We start from the raw sequence: 23,303 nt of genomic DNA on the forward strand, positions 1-23,303 counted from the left end.
AGATAAATTTCTTCCAACATAATTACAATTGCTATGTAACCCGAGCCCCAGAGACGTGTTCATATTATTTTTTTGTGAAGATCAGAATTCACGGAAGTTTTTTCCCTTTTCAAGTCCCCATCACATCTCAACGGAATCAGACCAAGTATTTTTTAATACTTCTGTTGCTACCAAGATTTTTGTCTTTAATAATTAATAGTTTCCATTCCCATAATTTTTCTCAATGGGAATTTCTGGTAAAATTCAAGTAAAATGCCATTCGCATTCTGATTCTATTCAGACGAAAATGGGAATGCAAATTCCTGCTCCAACGACAGTTTTGCGCTCTTCCTTACATTCTGGACAATTTTTTAAACCTTAAAATTACTGCAAGGCGACTCAATTTCGACGATTTGAACAAGTTTCGATAAAGCAGTGATTGTCTGGAGCACAGATATTTTGATAATTATTGAATCAAAATTCTACCAGACCCCCGAAAATCATAAGTCATATATTATGATGAGACTAAGCTCAAATCAAAATCAATAGCAGTTGAATTAAAGAGTAAATTGTGATAAATATGACAGCTATCAATTTCTGGATTTTTAAAAATTTTTGTTGTATGATGATCAAAATATCCCATTGCTTTTTCAAAATTTTGCTCAAAGCATAAAATTTGAGTCGATACCTATTCTAATTTATGGATAAATTATAACTTACCATGCTAAAAATGAGAGGAGGTGCAGCATCTAGAACCAGACTAGAAATGCCAGTAGACAAACCAGACAAGAAGCTCACGAGGCTCATTCCAATTTTTTTTAAATTGAGTTCTATCAGCGGTTGAAATAAGCTATGCGAGTTCAAGTGGGATGGTTTATTTTGTTGTATGAGTAGTATTGGGGTCCGCCAGGAATCCTTAGATCCTTAGGGGTGGGGGGCTTTTTGAGGGGGGAGGCTTCTCGTCGGCGCCTAAGATCCTTACTTTTGGCTCCTCGGATCCAAGGGTAAGGATTTTGCATTTTTACCAGCGCTTTGCGCACTATCACCGAAAAGTGCTGGGATCCTAGTTTTAGGATTCAAAACTTTTTTTCGGCATCCCAACTAGGATTTTACCAAACATAGTCGCAAAATGCTGTTTCCCTGGCGGAAATTAATTTTTTGGATCTTGAAAGTTTTTCGTTTGTCTCGAAAAATTTTCTGCCGTCACTGTAAATGTACGTAATAGAATCGAAATGCATGTTCATTCTCAATCACTGCCGTCATTAACAACCTTCTTTTTTAACATCAGATACTGAAGTGTTGAATAATAAAATAGATAAATTGAGTTTAATAGGAAATTGGCACACTGAGGATATTGATCAAGAAAATTTAACTTTCTCAGTTTTTTCAACTGGTGTCAGATCAAAAAGTAGTAATATTCACAATCATCATAAATTTCTCACCACGAGATTTGTTGAAATAGCAAAAAAAGAATTTGCTCAAAGTTGTAAACAGCTGTTTCATTTGAATGAGCTCTTACAAATAACATGGTGCGTTTATGCAAAACAGAAAAATAGTAAGGCTACTGAACTAACCATTGCTACTTATGAAAACCGATTTAGTTACTCAATCGGTTTTGACTCTATGATGATTGAGAAAGGGGTGTAGCGAATGATTCGACTTTGTTTTGATAAACTTTCAAAATATCAAAAACTTCCAGTGATCTATCTCAATATCTACCACCGAGATATAGGACTGAGTAAGTGGTATCTGCAAGGTCAATTTCACTTCCACTGGCTTGAAATTCAGCAGGTCCGCGAGGTTTTGGAAAAAATACAAAATGAAATTGGAAAAACTAGAGTCCGTTATTTCAACGGACTTTAAAATCATTCACGAGATTTATTTGACTGTGAAAAAAACCTACCCGGAAATTATTTTCTTATTACATGTTCTCTAATTTTCTTTTCTAGTAAAATTGATATGAACTATGATATTTCCATTAAACTTGGACCATATGGAGGTCTTATTGGCAAAGACAAGTCTTCAATGGACAAATAGTTGAAAGATTCAAAAATATTACGACTGCATGTAACTTTACACGACCGACGCCGCGGGATTTGTCCACGAAGCTTAAAAAATTGGTCCCACCTACTGTTATATGCTACCCTGGAAATGTAACAACAGCCTGGTTGGTCACTTGAGTGGTATTACGTTCTGTTTTTATGTTAAACTGACAAAACCAGTTCTCTACCAATTGTTAGAATGTTGAAAGAAAGATCAGCCTTGCTCGACTTGGAAAGATTCCGTTGTAGGAAAAATAATTTTATATTAAAGAACTAGCCACTACAATTTCTAATTACAGTGGTTTTCTTATTTTTCTACCTCCAGCCAGTTTCAATTCACTTCTTAAATCTGAACATAAAGCATACAGTTGGTTGACAAATAACTTGCACGGAATTCACTGGGAAAGCAGTGATTCTTTATATTTAAACCTCAATCAGATTATTCAAAGTTTTATTTTGAGAAACCCTTACGCCATATTTAAGCTAAAGGAAAAGAAAAAGCTGATCTTCTGGCAAAGAATTTGGATCGAAAACATGTGAACCTTGATGAATTGGGTTGCCCGAAAAATGAAATTTTACTTTTCCAAAATTATCCAGCTTGCAATAGACATTCACATCATAACTCCAGAAATTACTGCGCCGTGAGGAAAAGCAAAGCGTTTTTTGATTGGCTGAAGAATGGGCAACAGCGAGAGACTAGCGAAGTTGGAGACATACCTATCTCCAAATTCAGTGTTATGTGCTTGGATGAATCCAGAGAGTGACATCAAACTATTATTAACAAGAGTAGAACGAATCGATTGCCGAGGTCAGGTGGTGCAGCAAAAGGAACAAATTTTTTATCCGAACAAGAATTAATTACTTTGAGAAGGTTTTTCCCGGTGATTAACCAATGCATCCACTTTCAACGACTTCAACGACTCAAGTTTATTCTATATGTTAGCCAGAAAATGAAGAGTGAATCTTCACAAGCTAGTATTAGTACCCAAACATCAGCCCGGAATTCAAATGAACCTCAGAAGCAGTGATTTACCTGAAGAAGTTCAGAAATTAGTAAAAAAAACTCAATGAGAAAACCATATTTCAAATAAAAAGTAAGAATGTCCCAGCCAATTATGCAGTGGAAATGTATGACAATGAAAATGAAACTACTAATAGTTACACTGGTTATACTCGATACGAGACTGTTCAGAAAAATAAATGATAAATTTCATAACCAAGTTTTTTTCCTTGAAAAGAAAGGCTTGATATAGATAGATAGTCATAGAGAGAAAAAAAAATTGAAAATATGAATGTCTGAAATGGCAGACGATGAGCCTGATGCAAATATAGTTGCTGATTTTGGTTATGATTGAAATGAAACCGCACAGACATCTTGGAAATTTCGTTTTTATACCAATGTTACCAGATCAGAAGTAGTTTTTATGTCTCAATTGATTGTAGTTTTAAGTTTACTAAGTTTCTGTATCTATAAACTTTATTTGACGCAACTAAGCTGTGAAAAAACATCAGTTTGGTTTTCCATATTATCTGGTTTAGTTGGGTACGTGCTACCAAACCCGAGAATATGAATAAATTTTTTGATACGTTGACAAGACTGTTTATGGCAATTTTAGAACCTTCGGCATCGGGAAAAACAGAATTAATTTTCAAATTATTGAAAGGGAGAACTTTTTATCCCAAAGTTGGAAAAGTGTATATTTTTTATAAACATATTCAACCTATAGTTAAGGACGATTTAAACGCTCGCAGAATTCAAATAGAATTTGTAAAATTTGATGGATTCGATCGTTTGAGAAACACTAAAAACATTCTGTTAGTGTTTGATGACTCATGCGAAGAAATATAGTTAAATTTACAGAATTTTAAACTTTAAACTTTTAATAGTTAAAGAATTCGTTAAACTAGCAACAGAAGGAAGACAGAAGGGCCTAGCTGTTATTTATGTCAAACATAGTTTATTCCAACAAAGTCGATGATCACGAACTATTGATTTGAACCCATCTCGTGATATTCAGCAGCTTGATCTCCTCAAAAGGCAACCTAATGCACCTAAATTCGTAGAATAATCGTATGAACTGGCTACGAAGGACAACTTTGGACATCTATTAATAGATTTAGATCCCTGAACATTAGACTGTCTCAGATACTGTTCAAATACAATACCACCTGGTCCGTCAATTTCCTATTTACCATTAGATAAGGCAGAAGTGACACCCATCACAAACGAACGCGAAAAAGTTATCTAATCTACAGCACATGAAACAATTGAATCCAAGTCAACTACTGAGCTTTATTAGAAAATCATCAAATACTCAAGTTGTATCAGTCGTTTGCGAATGCTTGCTCAATGTAATCAACGGTAATGTGCCTGTTAGTATTCCCAATCTTAATAATGTCGAAGAAGCATATAAGATTCTAATCAATCCGAAAACGAATCTCGAAAACATATCAGCTGTAATATTGAGTAAACAAGGATTTTATCTAATCAGACTTTTAATTTATTTTTGCTACAAGTATTTGACAGCATAAAAATGACAGCACAACAGTTTGTTCTGATTCCGAAGCATATTTATATTAGTGAACAACCCCATGCAGCGCAAACTTTGCTTGACAACTCAATCAAACATAAAAAAACCGCAACTATCATGTTTTAATTGATTAAGACCCCTAAATACAACAACAACTAATCTTCCAGTCATACCAACCCCCGAAACACTTATCAATGCCACAGAAGACAACAATCAACCAGAACAAGTTCTCCTTCTCTCTAAAGATAAGGGAAATGAACTGGAAACAAGTACTGAAGCTAATGACGCTTTATCCACTGAACGTATTAAGTTACAATTAGAAAGCCTGAATGAAAATAGAAATAAGCGAGCAGAAAAAATTCTGGAAATTATTAAAAAGTCAGCGAGTCACAATAAACAATGAAAATGAAGAGCTTAACGTTGATAAAGTTCCAACCGGTCTTAAGGCATCAGTTTTTCTGTATGATATACAACAACAAACTAAAAATAATTGTACAGCCATGCTTTCATACTGATTTTGAGGTCTCTCAAAATTAACGAACAGTTGGTTAAGAACAAGTATGCCAAAGTCGCGGTTCAGTCAACGACTATGGAACAAGCTCCACAACAGCAAGAAATTCGAGGTCCCACATTATCCCCATCAACAGCTAGAGCTAAACTTTCTCCAAAAAAACCATCGACAAGTTCTGGCTCAAAAAGCATTAAAAGACGCTAAACCAGAAGGACTGTTGCAAACTGTGAAAGAGAACGGCCAGCGCAAAAAACCAAACGACAAGAAGGCGCAGAAGAAGAAGACTCTGAATTGTAAAGAACGCCCGAAAACGATTCAGATTCTGCAATGACAGAGAAGACAAAGACGAAAACAAAAAAATGGCGAGATTACACCAGCTGAAGAAAAACTAATGAAAACTAAATTTACAAGTAAAGGTACAGAATTATTTGGCAATGTACAGAATTTAAAAGAAGAATAAAAAAATTCACGACGTAAAGTGAAAAAGTTTTTACATAAAGAGCCTGCATATACAAAAAATTGAACAGTTTGTCGCAAAACACCACGCCTCAAAGTGATAGTTTATGACATAGACGAAATATGGTCAATAGACCTAGCGTATATTGATAAGCTTGCAGATTAAAACAAAATTATTAAATATCTTATGGGTGCAGTGAATTGCATGTCCCCCTATCTGCAGTAGATTGCATGTCCCGTGTACAGCCATTGAAATCAAAGTATGCTACCTCAACTGCGGAAGCATTCAAACAAATGATAAAAACAAAAAAGCAGCAAAAAGTCTGGGTAGATAAAGGCACAGTGTTCAAGGGATCATTCAAAACCTTATGTGAGAAAAATGGAATCAAAACATATACAACAGAGAGTGAAAAATAGTCCGCTTTCGCCGAGAGGAACATTCGATCACTAAAGAAACTGGTTTAGAAGTTTTTGAGGACAAATAAACTACTCTTACATCGATAAACTTCAAGACTTTGTCAACAGAGTAAGTTCGAGAACAAACCGCGTCATCAAATTAGCCCCTAATAAAGTGACAAAAAACGACGTTCTACATCTAACTTCTTTATGAGCGGAACAATCATTGAAACTACTTCGCCGACCAAAGCTCTACGTTAGCGATTTTGTGAGAATGGCAAAAATTGACATCCCTTTTCGAAAAGTTTATGAACAATCCTTCACTGACGAATTTTTTTTCTGAAATAATTGACATACCAACAAGGAACCCACCGACATATAATCTTATCGACACTGATAAAAAACCAATAGAGGTTAAATTTTATGAGCCCGAACTAATCAGAGTATTGGAAAAGGAAGGGTCAAGCTAAACAAAGTCTAGCAACTTTTGAGATAAGAAAGATTTCTTTAGTATTACATTGGTGTCATCAGCTTCAATGAATATCTTCATTGACAACTCATTAGCAAGTTTTAAAAATCTGCTGACTGACGATATCGATCTGCAAGGCGAATGGAGAGTTGCATTGACAGAAATAACGTTTCCCCTTCCACTTAAAAATGTAACAGATTCTAAAATAGTTTTCTAGAGAAAAGACAAAGTTAAAGCAAGTCTTTATGGTAGCAAAAGATAAAATATCTAGACCATATGATGGAGAAAAAACTGAAATAGCAAAGGGTGAATATGACGAAATCGAGAAATTATTCAACGAAATCAATCGGAAAGTTGATCTTGATAATTTCAGTTATAGCATCGACCCCAATTATCAAACATCTTTCAATGTGGATGCATTTTTGAGAAAGCATTACCTTTGAGAGCCCAAAAATTCCTAGTATTTTAAGTTTCAAAGGTATAAGTGATGGAACGAGCTACCATATCGACTATAAAGAATCTAGTCATATCCATAGCACTCTCATATCGCAAAAACCCATTTTCGACTACCCTGTTGATCATATTTCAGCGACCATGCCACACTTCTCAGGACAATACAGAGAGCGGGGTAGTGGCTTCGGTGCTCTGGCTATAGGCATTGGACGAATAGCACTTCCGTTAGCTCGAAAATTTATAATACCAGGAGCAAAATGTATTGGAAAAGAATTACTTGTTCAAGCAGCACCCGAATTAATACATGTAGCAACTAGGGAGAAAACGCGAAACAAGGCCTGAAAAACTCAGTAAAAAGCAGAATCAAAAAAACAAGTTGGACCTGGACGCAGCAAGTCTTGTATGAGCAGAAAACGGAAGACAGCAGCAATAACAACAACAACAACAACAACAACAACAACAAGAAAAAAAATATATATATAATTCCAAAAAAAACAAACTCTTCACCAAGAAGTCGCTTCAATTTTTTCACTCAAGTACGAAATGACTTCTAATTTATTACTTACTGAAGCAACTCGCAGCTAGTTTGGTTCATTTGAAAAGCCTCCTCTACTCGTTACATTTGAAAATGCCTTCACTCGAAAAATTGGTCCTTCTTATTCACCTGATGGTTCAATGCTCGAGTTTGAAGTTTTAGGAGATAGAAACAACTTTATCGATCTTCAACGAACGCGCTTGGAGATTGTAGCACGCGTTGTTCAAATTAATGGTAATGTACTGCACCTCATGCTACAGAGGCAGCACAACGAGACACCCCATATTTGGTTAATAATCCATTTTCATCTTTCTTTTCCGAATGCACAAAGTCCTTGAATGGAGAAAAAACTCAACAACTAATGCCAATTTTGCCCATAAGAGTTTCATTGAGACCGATTTTTCCCAAAGTAATGATGCAAAGAAAACATATCTGGCTTATCAAGGTTATTATTTTGAAGATAATCCGTCAGGTATTGATGGTGCTAATGGGCGAGGTGAAGATGTCACGGAGCGTAAGCGAATCGTAGCAGCATCAAGCGAGTTCTGTTTATTTGGTAAAATTACTTGTGATTTTTTATCAAGTGACAAACATATTATCAGTGGTCTTACAATATAATTAACACTGAGACGATCCTAATGACTTTGTTACTATGTCCGAGCAACCAAATAAAAACATTACCAAATTCAAATCACTGAGGCTAACCTATATGTGCGCAAATTGAGAGTAAAAGATTTTGTACTAGCATCGATAGAAAAAACTCAGTTGAAAACACTCGCCATAGACAATTATATTGAAATTTAACCAAGAACTTTTTTGGCCCTACTGGTGTGCAAATTTGGCAACAACAAGAGATTTTGCCAGAAGAGCCAGTTCGTCGAATGATTTTGGCAATGAACCTGATTACAGCAGACCTGGTAACTAACCGAACATACCCGTTTCATTATCAAAAGTTTCAGCTGAATGAAATCATTGCTTACCGAAACGGTCTACCCATTGCAGGTTCTCCTGTGACAACGACTGATAACAAAAGAATATACTATAACACATTGGAAGCTCTAGACATTGTTTTCAACAATAGTCATGGAATTAGTTTGGCTAATTATCACAATCATTATATTATGGCATTTGATCTCACATCTACTCAGGAGGCTGCACAATACTTTATTTATCCTGAATTGACCAATTGCAACATTTCAGTAGAACTGAGGTTTGATGCACCGTTGAGGGAAAATGTGGAGTGATTTTTCATGGAAGAGCGTGCATCAACGTTTTACGTGCGTTCCGATAGAAAAATAGCTAAAAACACTCTCATGAATTGAATCGGAAAAAAATGGACAATCAACAGTTTACTGAGCTAATTAACCGATGCAAGCGTTTGAAACATCGCTTTAGAGGTATTTTTCCAGCAAAGTTAGCATATAGATCAATATTGAAACGCGATAAAACTTTTATGATAGTGAACGCATCCAACTCAGACCTGCCTGGAACTCACTGGCTACTATTCGCTCAAGCTGGTGGTCATTTTTCTTTGCATATCCTTATGAACAAGGACTACACAATTATCTACATGTTTACAAAAACATGAGATATTCTATTCATGAAGAAAACCAAATACTGATGAACAATCAATCCAATCATCATTTTGGTCCTGTGTGGACTTTATTGTCTTTATATTGCTCATATTATAATTTCATCCAAATTTTCTATAGGTTTCAAAGTAAACGACCATGACACGATGCGTTTCGCTAACCATATGATGTTATAAACTTGTGACATTAATGATTTATAATTGACTTTGTTTCCAAACTTTTTGTTGGCTAGAACAGTTGCCTCTGGCGTTATCGCAGGCTCTAAAAATCGTTTTTAGAATTCAAAATTCCTTTCAATTTTAAATTTAACAAACAAAGTAATTGAATCAACCTCTAAACGACCATACCCACTCAAAAATATCAATAATTTCAGAAAACTTGGCGGCATTATCACCATTCAAAATATTAATGAAGCGTTCAATTGTTACATTAGTGATTAAATCAGTTTGAGTTTGAATGGATCAAGTTGTTAAAGCAAAGCAAACTTGTGGCAATCGTCTTCGTAGAGGAGCACCACCAATGTCAGTTGAGTTGTTAGAAGAATTATTGTACTTGACAGCAATTTTTTATTTTTCCATCACTAAAGAAATTGGTTTATAAGTATTTGGAGGACAAATGGACCTACTCTTACATCGATAAACTTTAAGACTTTGTCAACAGAGTAAGTTCGAGAACAAACCGCGTCATCAAATTAGCGCCTAATAAAGTGACAAAAAACGACGTTCTACATCTAACTTTTTTAAGAGCGGAACAATTATTGAAACTAGTTCGCCAACCAAAGCTCCACTTTGGCGATTTTGTGAGAATGGCAAAAATTGACATCCCTTTTCGAAAAGGCTATGAACAATCCCTCACTGACGATTTTTTATTGAAATATTTGACATACCAATGAGGAACCCACCGACATATAATCTTATCGACGCTGATAAAGAACCAATAGAGGGTAAGTTTCATGAGCCCGAACTAGTCAGAGTATTGGAAAAGGAAGGGTCAAGCTAAACAATGTCTAGCAACTTTTGAGGTAACAAAGATTACTATATTTTAAATTGATGTCATCAGCTACAAAAAATATCTTCAATGACAACTCATTAGCGTGTTTTAAAAATCTGCTGAGTTACGATATCGATCTGCAAGGCGAATGGAGAGTTGCATTGACAAAAAAGACGTTTTCCATTCCACTTAAAAATGTAACAGATTCTAAAATAGTGTTCTCGAACGAAAAAAGACAAAGTTAAAGCAAGTCTTTAAGGTGGCAAAAGATAAAATATCTAGACCATATGATGGAGAAAAAAAACGAAATAGCAAAGGGTGAATATGACGAAATCGAGAAAATATTCAACGAAATCAATCGGAAGGTTGATCTTGCTAATTTCAAGTATAGCATCGACCCCAATTACCAAACATCTTTCAATGTGGGTGCATTATTGAGAAAGCATTACCTTTGAGAGACCACAAATTCCTAGTGTTTTAGGTTTCAAAGGTATAAGTGATGGAACGAGCTACCATATCGACTATAAAGAATCCAGTCATATCCATAGCACTCTCACATCGCAAAACCTCATTTTCGACTACCCTGTTGATCATAATTCATCGACCATGCCTCACTTCTCAGGATAATATAGAGAGCGGGGTAGTGGCTCCGGTGCTCTGGCCTATAGTACGAGGAGCAAAATGTATTGGAAAAGAATTACTTGTTCAAGCAGCACCCGAATATATAGATATAGCAACCAGGGAGAAAACGCCGAAACAAGCCCTGAAAAACACAGTAAAAAACAGAATAAAAAAAACAGGTTGGAGCTGGACGCAGCAAGTCTTGTATGAGCAGAAAACGGAAGACATCAACAACAACAAAAACAACAGCAACAACAACAACAACAACAACAACAACAACAACAACAACAACATCAACAACAAGAAAAAAAAGTTATCATTCCAAAAAACAAACTCTTCACCAAGAAGTCGCTCCACTTTTTTCACCAAAGTACGAAAAAGTTTCTAATTTATTACTTACTGAAGCAACTCACAGCTCGTTAGGTTTTTTTCAAAAGCCTCCTCTACTCGTTACATTCGAAAATGGATTCACTCGAAAAATTGGTCCTTCTTATTCATCTGATGATTCTGTGCTCGAATTTAAAATTTTAGGAGATAGAAACAACTTTATCGATCTTCAACGAACGCGCTTGGAGATTGTAGCGCGCGTTGTTCAATTTAATGGTAATGTACTGCAACTTGCAACTCATGCTACAGAGGCAGCACAACGAGACACCCCATATTTGGTTAATAAACCATTTTCATCTTCAGTTTCCGAATGCACAAGGTCCTTGAATGGAAAAAAAATCATAAACTAATGCCAATTTTGCCCATACGAGTTTCATTAAGACCGAATTTTCACAAAGTAATGATGCAAAGAAAACATGGCTGGTTTATCAAGGTTTTTATTTTGAAGATAATCTATCAGGTATTGATGGTGCTGGGGGCGAGGTGAAGATGTCACGGAACGTAAGCGAATCATAGCAGCATCAAGCGAATTCTGCTTATTTGGTAAAATTACTTGTGATTTTTTATCAAGTGACAAACATATTATCAGTGGTGTTACAATATAATTAACTCTTAGACGATCCTACTTTGTTACTTGTCCGAGCAACCTAATAAACATTATCAAATTCAAATCACTGAGGCTAACCTATATGTGCGCAAATTGAGAGTAACAGATTTCGTACTAACAACGATAGAAAAAACTCAGTTGAAAACACTCGCAATAAACAATTTTATTGAAATGTTACCAAGAACTTTTTTGGCCCCTACTGGTGTGCAAATTTGGCAACAAGAAGACATTTTGCCAAAGAGCCATTTCGTCGAATGATTTTGGCAATGAGCTTGAATGAGCATACCTGGGAACTAACCGAACAAACCCGTTTCCTTATCAAAAATTTCAGCTGAATGAAATCATTGCTTACCGAAAGGGTCTACCCATTGCAGGTTCTCCTGTGTCAACGACTGATAACAAAACAATATACTATAAAATGTTGGAAGCTCTAGACATTGTTTTCAACAATAGTCGTGGAATTAGTTTGGCTAATTATCACAATCATTATATTATGGCATTTGATCTCACATCTACTCAGGAGGCTGCACATGACTTTCTACATCCTGAATTGACTAATTGCACCATTACAGTAGAACTGAGGTTTGATGCACCGTTGAAGGAAAATGTGGAGTGGTTTTTCATGGAAGAGCGTGCATCAACAGTTTACGTGCGTTCCGATAGAAAAATAGCTAAGAGCACTCTCATGAATTGAATCGGAAAAAATTGACAATCAACAGTTTACTGAGCTAATTAACCGATGCAGGCGTTTGAAACATCGCAATAGAGGTATTTTTCCCGCTAAGTTAGCATATAGATCAATATTGAAACGCGATAAAACTTTCATGATAGTGAACCTATCCAACTCAGACCAGCCTGGAACTCACTGGCTACTATTCGCTCAAGCTGGTGGTCAATTTTTCTTTGCATATCCTTATGAACAAGGACTACACAATTATCTACATGTTTACAAATACATGATGTATTCTATTCATGAAGGAAACCAAATACTGATGAACAAGCCAATCCAAACACCAAGTCGGTCCTGAGTGGTTTTTATTGTCTTTATGTTGCTCATGTTATAATTTCATCCAAATTTTCTATAGGTTTCAAACTAAACGACCATGACACGATGCGTTTCGCTAAACATATGATGTTATAAACTTGTGATACCGATGATTTTCTATAATGATTTATAATTGACTTTTATTCCAAACTTTTTGTTTGCTAGAAAACTTGCCTCTGGCGTTATCGCAGGCTCTAAAAATGGTTTTTAGAATTAAAAATTTCTTTCAATTTTAAATTTAACAAATCAAGTATTTGAATCAACCTCTAAACAACCATACCTACTCGAAAATATCAATAGTTTTAGAAAACTTGGCGGCATTATCACCATTCAAAATATTAATGAAGCGTTCAATTGTTACATTAGTGATTAAATCAGTTTGAGTTTGAATGGATCAAGTTGTTGAAGCCAAGCAAACTTCTGGCAATCGTCTTCGTAGAGGAGCACAACCAATGTCAGTTGAGTTGTTAAAATAGTTGTTGTACTTGACAGCAATTTTCATTTTTCCATCACCAAAGAAATTGGTTTATAAGTATTTGGAGGACAAATGGACGTACTCTTACATCGATAAACTTCAAGACTTTGTCAACAGAGTAAGTTCGAGAACAAACCGCGTCATCAAATTAGCGCCTAATAAAGTGACAAAAAACGACGTTCTACATCTAACTTTTTTAAGAGCGGAACAATTATTGAAAGTAGTTCGCGACCAAAGCTCTACCTTGTCGATTTTGTGAGAATGGCAAGCATTGACATCCCTTTTCGAAAAGGTTAAGAACAATCCTTCACTGAAGAGTTTTTTTTTGAAATATTTGACATACCAACGAGGAACCCACCGACATATAATCTTATCGATGCTGATAAAGAACCAATAGAGGGTAAGTTTTATGAGCCCGAACTAGTCAGAGTATTGGAAAAGGAAGGGTCAAGCTAAACAATGTCTAGCAACTTTTGAGGTAACAAAGATTCCTTTATTTTACATTGATGTCATCAGCTTCAATGAATATCTTCATTGACAACTCATTAGCGTGTTTTAAAAATCTGCTGAATAACAATATCGATCTGCAAGGCGAATGAAGAGTTGCATTGACAGAAATAACGTTTCCCATTCCAGGTAAAATGTAACAGGTTCTAAATTAGTGTTCTAGAAAAAAGACAAAGTTAAAACAAGTCTTTAAGGTGGCAAAAGATAAAATATCTAGACCATATGATGGAGAAAAAACCTGAAATAGCGAAGAGTGAATATGACGAAATCAAGAAATTATTCAACGAAATCAATCGGAAGGTTGATCTTGCTAATTTCAGTTATAGCATCGACCCCAATTACCAAACATCTTTCAATGTGGACGCATTATTGAGAAAGCATTACCTTTGAGAGTCCACAAATTCCTAGTATTTTAGGTTTCAAAGGTATATGTGATGGAACGTGCTACCATATCGGCTATAAAGAATCCAGTCATATCCATAGCACTCATTTTCGACTACCCTGTTGATCATAATTTAGCGACCATGCATCACTTCTCAGGACATTACAGAGAGCGGGGTAATGGCTTCGGTGCTCTGGCTACAGGCAATGGACGAATAGCACTTCCGTTAGCTCGAATGTTTATAGTACCAGGAGCAAAAATTGTTGGAAAAAAATTACTTATTCGAGCAGCACCCGAATTTATAGATACGAGCAACGAGGGAGAAAACGCCGAAATAAGCCCTGAAAAACACAGTAAAAAGCAGAATAAAAAAAAACAGGTTGGAGCTGATCGCAGCAAGTCTTGTATGAGCAGAAAACGGAAGACACCAACAACAACAACAACAACAACAACAAGAAAAAAAAAACAAAAGTTATCACTCCAAAAAAAACTCTTCACCAAGAAGTCGCTCCAATTTTTTCACCAAGGAAAGAAATGAATTCTAATTGATTACTTACTGAAGCAACTCATGCAACTACTGATGGTTCTATGCTCGAATTTGAGGTTTCAGGAGATAGAAACAACTTTATCGATCTTCAACGAACGCGCTTGGAGATTGTAGCACGCGTTGTTCAAATTAATGGTAATGTACTGCAACTCATGCTACAGACGCAGCACAACGTGACACCCAATATTTGGTTAATAATCCATTTTCATCTTCATTTTCCGAATGCACAAGGTCCTTGAATGGAGAAAAAAATTCAACAACTAGTGCCAATTTTGCCCATAAGAGTTTCATTGAGTTCGAATTATCACAAAGGAATAATGCAAAGAAAACATGGCTGGCTGATCAAGATTATGATTCTGAAGATAGTCCATCAGGTATTGATGGTGCTAATAGGCGAGGTGAAGATGTCACGGAACGTAAGCGAATCGTAGCAGCATCAAGCGAATTCTGTTTATTTGGTAAAATTGCTTGTGATTTTTTATCATGTGACAAACATCTTATCAGTGGTGTTACAATAAGATTAACTCTTGGACGATCCTACTTTGTTACTATGTCCGAGCAACCTAATAAACATTATCAAATTCAAATCACTGAGGCTAACCTATATGTGCGCAAATTGAGAGTAACAGATTTTGTACTAACAACGATAGAAAAAACTCAGTTGAAGACACTCGCAATAGACAATTTTATTGAAATGTTACCAAGAACTTTTTTGGCCCCTACTGGTGTGCAAACTTGGCAACAACAGGACATTTTATTCATGAAGGAAACCAAATACTGATGAACAAGCCAATCCAATCACCAATTGGGTCCTGTGTGGACTTTATTGTCTTTATGTTGCTCATGTTATAATTTCATCCAAACTTTTGTTTGCTAGAAACTTGCCTCTGGCGTTATCGCAGGCTCTAAAAATGGTTTTTAGAATTAAAATTTCCTTTCAATTTTAAATTTAACAAACAAAGTATTTGAATCAACCTCTAAACGACCATACCCACTCAAAAATATCAATAGTTTTAGAAAACTTGGCGGCATTATCACCATTCAAAATATTAATGAAGCGTTCAATTGTTACATTAGTGATTAAATCAGTTTGAGTTTGAATGGATCAAGTTGTTGAAGCCAAGCAAACTTGTGGCAATCGTCTTCGTAGAGGAGCACAACCAATTTCAGTTGAGTTGTTAAAAGAATTGTTGCACTTGACAGCAATTTTGATATTTTTCCATCACCAAAGAAATTGGTTTATACGTATTTGGAGGACAAATGGATGTACTCTTACATCGATAAACTTCAAGACTTTGTCAACACAGTAAGTTGAGAACAAACCGCGTCATCAAATTAGCCCCTAATAAAGTGACAAAAAACCACGATCTAATTTCTTTAAGGGCGGAACAATCCTTGAAACTAGTTCGCCGACCATAGCTCTACGTTGTCAATTTTGTGAGAATGGCAAGAATTGACATCCCTTTTCGCGAAGGTTAAGAACAATCCTTCACTGACGAATTTTTTTTGAAATAATTGACACACCAAGTTTGACATAATTTGATACATAATAAAAAATAATACATAATAAAAAACTATATAAATTCCCGGATCGAGGTGCTCGACTTATGTTTCGACTAAGTTTTGCGATTGAAATTCCGCGGTCTAGAAGCAATTATAAGTCAAGCACAATATAAATATACCCGATTTTAGTCGAGAAAGTCGAAACATAGGTCGAGAAAGTCAAAACATAGGATGAGAAAGTCAAAACGTGCCCAATTTTGGTCGAGACATTTGAAAGATGAGTTGGAAAAGGAAGGGTCAAGCTAAACAATGTCTAGCACTTTTTGAGGTAACAAAGATTCCTTTATTTTTTATTTATGTCATCAGCTTCAATGAATATCTTCATTGACAACTCATTAGCGTGTTTTAAAAATCTGCTGAATGACGATATCGATCTGCAAGGCGAATCGAGAGTTGCATTGACAGAAATAACGTTTCCCATTCCAGATAAAATGTAACAGATTCTAAAATAGTGTTCTAGAAAAAAGACAAAGATGAAGCAAGTCTTTAAGGTGGCAAAAGATAAAATATCTAGACCATATTATGGAGAAAAAAACTGAAATAGCAAAGGGTGAATATGACGAAATCGAGAAATTAATCAACAAAATCAATCGGAAGGTTGATCTTGCTAATTTCAAGTAAAGCATCGACCCCAATTACCAAACATCTTTCAATGTGGGTGCATTATTGAGAAAGCATTACCTTTGAGAGCCCACAAAATCCTATTTTTTTTCCATCAGGGCTCTCAATAGGTGAAATTTACTGCAACCAAATATTAGATGTTTGAAAGATGAGAGTAGAAAAGATACAACGAAATTGTTTGAAGTCATCTTGTTCACTACGTCGACACAATCTTTTGTTACTTCGATGAGAACATGGATGTGGGGAGGGGCATTTTCGAGCAGTTGGGCGCAATACTTGTTGACAATTGAATGGGTTGCAAATGCAAAATTTGTGTTCAGAGGGAGTTGTGAGGCGTCGGCTTCATTGTTCAAAATAAAAAACTTAAAATTCTTTCGAAATTTTTCTAAAAATTCAGGCGACTGCTCATACATTGCTTCAACCATTCTGCTGGTTCTATCAAATTTTTCAGACGTTTTTTATTCTGTTCCAGGCAACACTTTTTTCATTCGAGTGTTCATCATCCGCGTCGTTTTCATACCACTTTCAGCGCAATCTTTTTCGGGACGGATTGATCGTTTTGAAGTGTAACTTCTTTTATGATGTTTACCATTTACAGCTGAGAATAAGGAGGAGGAGGAAGAACATGAAGTCTTTTCACCTGTTTGTTTTTTTAACCATTTTTTTTAAATTTCTGAAGAATTACCTGCCAAGCAATCGAATTCTTTTGTCTTTAAGGTCACTGCTTGATAACACTTAAACACGCCGTTTTCAATCTTTTTATAAAAAAGTCTGTATCGTTTTCTAGCGACGAGTTAATAGTCGTGTTGGTAACGGTAGTGACTTGTTGGTTCAACTGTTTTATGAGAGAGTAAAATGAACAATGAATTGGATAGAAGATAAACATATCTCTGTAGATTTGTTTTTTTTTTGCGCGCCTTCAGTCTCTAGCGGGAGATATTAATTAGTTTTTGCGGTTGTAGTTTTTTTCGGATAGCAAACTGTTCATTGCATCTGTCATTTTTGTCTGGCAAGCCCTCATTGGGTCATAAATCTCTGTTGATGTTACATGTCGGCGCACATGTACTCACTTTGAAGTGGAGACATTTATAGTCCCTTGTCGGGGGACATAATACATGAAAGGCGTCATGCATTCCATTTGAAATAGATATATCAGTAGCTTGCTGCGATCTAGCTTAAGTTGCATTTATCTATAACAAAAACCTTCGGGTCTAATAGGGAACATTTCACTAGTTTTGCGGTTAGAATTTCATGAGACTTTAAAAGTTTTTTTACATTGATCACTTTTTTTTGAAAAAAGCTAAATAACACATAAATCATGATATTGGTTTGCCTGTCGGTACACTAATCTTGTCTTTGAAGTCCAAAGTTTCATGTGATTTTGCCCTGGGGGTATAATAAAAAAGACGCTATGTGGTTTCTTTGAAGTATAGATGTCAAGTATGTCCGCCTTGTCACACATCTGCTTACCACCACCAAAAAACAGAATAAAAAACTATAGGGCTCACCATTAGACCACCCACAACCCCACCCACCACCCACACACCCTCATAATTTTTTCAAATTTATATGCTATTTATTTTCATTTTCTCATTTTTCCGAGTATGGTTGGCATAGTCTTCCTTGCCTCAAAAGTGCAGGGAGATTCTCTAGGCTTTCAAACCTGAATGCCCTGATAGAGCAGAGTTTATCTTCTATTCACATTCCGTCTGTTTTAGAACCGCGACATCTCTAAAGGACCGATCAGAAGCGACCAGACGGTTTGACGCTCGTTCCATGGGCTGTTGGTAAGCAGTTCTTGTGGGATGTAACGGTGGTAGGATTAGTTCCGGGTCTGTTTGTAACCCTGGTACGGCTGCCGCTGAAGCGGAAGAGCGAAAAAATGACAAGTAAAAAGATCTTGTAGATGATGGATATCTTTTTCAACCGCTAGCTTTTGAGATTCAGGGCGCGGCCGGCCCCAACACAGAAATTTTTTTGAGCAAGCTTTGTAAGAACCTAAGCATATGCACTGAGGAACCCAGAGCAGGCAGCTTTTTAAAACAGAGAATCTCCCTGGCAATACAGATTGCGAACGATGCTTGCGTATTCGGAACAATAAATGACAAAGTAACCTTCGACGAAATTTTTTATTTGTAACACTTGTATTTTATATTTTTTCTTGTCGAGTTGCGTGTTCTTATTGAAGAAACGCAACCCGTATCAATTTTAATTGAAAAAGACTTCAACACTTGTCATCAAAAGTAATATAAAAAAAATAAGGAAAAAATTATATTGGAAATAAATATATAACCAAGGCGGATTAATTGTTATGCGACACAACTGCATTCGTGATTTTCTAACATCCCAGCTAGATCGAGTGTGTCACAACGTACAGATTGAACCACATTTGTTGCCTCTAGATGGGGAGAATTTACGTCTCAGAACTGCAATTTCTGGAGATGACGCAAGACTGGACATGCAAGGTCACTAACGTGAAAATGGATGATAACCAGTTTTTACAAGCAGTTCTCGCGGCAGCCAAAGATGGCTTGGGCGTTTCTTCCGCTCGTCTACTCGCTTTACCCGCTTTCTTAGCCTCAGCATCAGGAGCAAAAAATGCCTTGAGCGAAATCTTCGGTTTGGAGCATGTGGATGGAACCTATGATGATGCGCTTAAACGGTGGTTTGACCTTGGAAAAATTGAAATGGCTCCGGAAAATGAAATCCAAAAAAAATTGGACGGAGCCAATTTTTGACAGCGAAATTGCAGACTTGATTTTACGACTCGAACCAATGGACGTAAAAAGGTTCAACGCGTTCCAAGATAGATTTGGCTCCCAATGGTTGAACGTCATCCCGTGCAAAAATTTAAGGTTAAAACTGTCGAACCAACAAATCAGAATTGCGATAGGACTTCGATTAGGATCAAAAATATGCGAACGGCATAAATGCGTGTGCGGAAAAGACGTTACCGAGGATGGTTGGCATGGTCTTTCTTGCCTCAAAAGTGCAGGGAGATTCTCTAGGCATTCAAATCTGAATGCCCTTATAAAGCAGAGTCTATCATCTACTCACATTCCGTCTGTTTTAGAACCACGACACCTCTACAGGACCGATCAGAAGCGACCAGACGGTTTGACGCTCGTTCCATGGGCTGATGCTAAGCAGCTCTTGTGGGATGTAACGATAGTAGACTCCTTAGCTCCTTGTAGGATTAATGCCGGGTCTGTTTGTAACCCTGGTACGGCTGCCGCTGTGTGCCATTCTGCCGGATTGGCACAGCGCAACCTTCCGGCGACACAGGAAGCGAGGACTAAAGGCCTTAGCAACAAAAAAATGCTGCGAAGGAGGGTCTAGATATTCCAAAAATTTGAATTTTTAAAATTTCGATTGACGGGCCAGTATTTCTGAGAAATCCAAAAAGACGGCCATTTTGACTGGAAAGGACGAAAAAACACAACAACGACAGAGATAGCAGGAAACAGTCGCACGAAAGAACGAGAGAAACGAAGCCTCTTATCGTGGCAATAACACACGATAAGAACCTTAGCAGTGGAAATTAGTGGAGAAGGAAGCTTCAGTGGGGAAGGAATATTCCACGGAACCCTCCCGTGCCACAAATTGGGAGAGATAAGAACGTTATCTCGAGAAGATCACGGGAGCGGAGGCTTGGTCCCCTAGAGACTATTGTATGTGAAGGGACTATATAAAACTGACTTTGTAGCTACTTGAATGTCGTAGAACTCTGAATTAACACCGGTATTACTTGATATTTTAGAGTATGAGTAGCTAGAAGGAGGAAAGGGTCAATCCATCTCCAATGGATTTAAAATACAACTGACACACAAAAACATATTAAAATAGGGTATTCGAGCCGTGTTTTTAATAGCAATCACGTAGTCTGAGGATCCGAGACTCAGCTATGTGGTTGTGTTCGCATGTAAACGAAAGCTGATCAAAAGTCGTTTGACTGATGGCCTAAAAATAGTAACTTTTTACTTAGCCCTAAACAGATCAGAAAATCAACTGGCAAGGTCGAGACGGTAAAAAACGAGTAGGATTAAGGTATTTGACGCCTGCCAGTCGTTAATAGGTACTTTTTCTACGCTCCGTCGCTGTGTAGTATTTGGGCGAATGTTACATAGACGTTTTTATGGCGCTCCTGGGTGGGCCTGTTAAAGGCATGAGACCATCATGATCAGCAAGCGATTCAGCGACGAACCCTCCGCTCCGGGTGTATGCCCGAGTTAGAGGCCTTAATGACCGTTATTGTACTGGTGGTAAGGTGCGTACCCTCCGCCTAGTTTTATTCAGCTTTTTAACTTAGTTAAGATCAAAACTCCGGGGGCCGGAGGGTTAGGTGGGAAATCTAGAGCCCGCCTGTCCCGAGGTCCCAGGACCAAAAACAATTAAAGAGAAAGCGTAAAACCAAACAAAACTGGTGTATAACCAAGAAAAAGCCAAAAACAAAGTTGAAGCAAGTCTTTAAGGTGGCAAAAGATAAAATATCTAGACCATATTATGGAGAAAAAAACTGAAATAGCAAAGGGTGAATATGACGAAATCGAGAAATTAATCAACAAAATCAATCGGAAGGTTGATCTTGCTAATTTCAAGTATAGCATCGACCCCAATTACCAAACATCTTTCAATGTGGGTGCATTATTGAGAAAGCATTACCTTTGAGAGCCCACAAAATCCTATTTTTTTTTCCATCAGGGCTCTCAATAGGTGAAATTTACTGCAACCAAATATTAGATGTTTGAAAGATGAGAGTAGAAAAGATACAACGAAATAGTTTGAAGTCATCTTGTTCACTACGTCGACACAATCTTTTGTTACTTCGATGAGAACATGGATGTGGGGAGGGGCATTTTCGAGCAGTTGGGCGCAATACTCGTTGACAATTGAATGGGTTGCAAATGCAAAATTTGTGTTCAGAGGGAGTTGTGAGGCGTCGGCTTCATTGTTCAAAATAAAAAACTTAAAATTCTTTCGAAATTTTTCTAAAAATTCAGGCGACTGCTCATACATTGCTTCAACCATTCTGCTGGTTCTATCAAATTTTTCAGACGTTTTTTATTCTGTTCCAGGCAACACTTTTTTCATTCGAGTGTTCATCATCCGCGTCGTTTTCATACCACTTTCAGCGCAATCTTTTTCGGGACGGATTGATCGTTTTGAAGTGTAACTTCTTTTATGATGTTTACCATTTACAGCTGAGAATAAGGAGGAGGAGGAAGAACATGAAGTCTTTTCACCTGTTTGTTTTTTTAACCATTTTTTTTAAATTTCTGAAGAATTACCTGCCAAGCAATCGAATTCTTTTGTCTTTAAGGTCACTGCTTGATAACACTTAAACACGCCGTTTTCAATCTTTTTATAAAAAAGTCTGTATCGTTTTCTAGCGACGAGTTAATATTCGTGTTGGTAACGGCAGTGACTTGTTGGTTCAACTGTTTTATGAGAGAGTAAAATGAACAATGAATTGGATAGAAGATAAACATATCTCTGTAGATTTGTTTTTTTTTGCGCGCCTTCAGTCTCTAGCGGGAGATATTAATTAGTTTTTGCGGTTGTAGTTTTTTTCGGATAGCAAACTGTTCATTGCATCTGTCATTTTTGTCTGGCAAGCCCTCATTGGGTCATAAATCTCTGTTGATGTTACATGTCGGCGCACATGTACTCACTTTGAAGTGGAGACATTTATAGTCCCTTGTCGTGGGACATAATACATGAAAGGCGTCATGCATTCCATTTGAAATAGATATATCAGTAGCTTGCTGCGATCTAGCTTAAGTTGCATTTATCTATAACAAAAACCTTCGGGTCTAATAGGGAACATTTCACTAGTTTTGCGGTTAGAATTTCATGAGACTTTAAAAGTTTTTTTACATTGATCACTTTTTTTTGAAAAAAGCTAAATAACACATAAATCATGATATTGGTTTGCCTGTCGGTACACTAATCTTGTCTTTGAAGTCCAAAGTTTCATGTGATTTTGCCCTGGGGGTATAATAAAAAAGACGCTATGTGGTTTCTTTGAAGTATAGATGTCAAGTATGTCCGCCTTGTCACACATCTGCTTACCACCACCAAAAAACAGAATAAAAAACTATAGGGCTCACCATTAGACCACCCACAACCCCACCCACCACCCACACACCCTCATAATTTTTTCAAATTTATATGCTATTTATTTTCATTTTCTCATTTTTCCGAGTATGGTTGGCATAGTCTTCCTTGCCTCAAAAGTGCAGGGAGATTCTCTAGGCTTTCAAACCTGAATGCCCTGATAGAGCAGAGTTTATCTTCTATTCACATTCCGTCTGTTTTAGAACCGCGACATCTCTAAAGGACCGATCAGAAGCGACCAGACGGTTTGACGCTCGTTCCATGGGCTGTTGGTAAGCAGTTCTTGTGGGATGTAACGGTGGTAGGATTAGTTCCGGGTCTGTTTGTAACCCTGGTACGGCTGCCGCTGAAGCGGAAGAGCGAAAAAATGACAAGTAAAAAGATCTTGTAGATGATGGATATCTTTTTCAACCGCTAGCTTTTGAGATTCAGGGCGCGGCCGGCCCCAACACAGAAATTTTTTTGAGCAAGCTTTGT

The sequence above is a fragment of the Symsagittifera roscoffensis genome, chromosome 3 (assembly GCF_963678635.1).
Source record: "Symsagittifera roscoffensis chromosome 3, txSymRosc1.1, whole genome shotgun sequence".
NCBI lineage: Eukaryota > Metazoa > Xenacoelomorpha > Acoela > Convolutidae > Symsagittifera > Symsagittifera roscoffensis.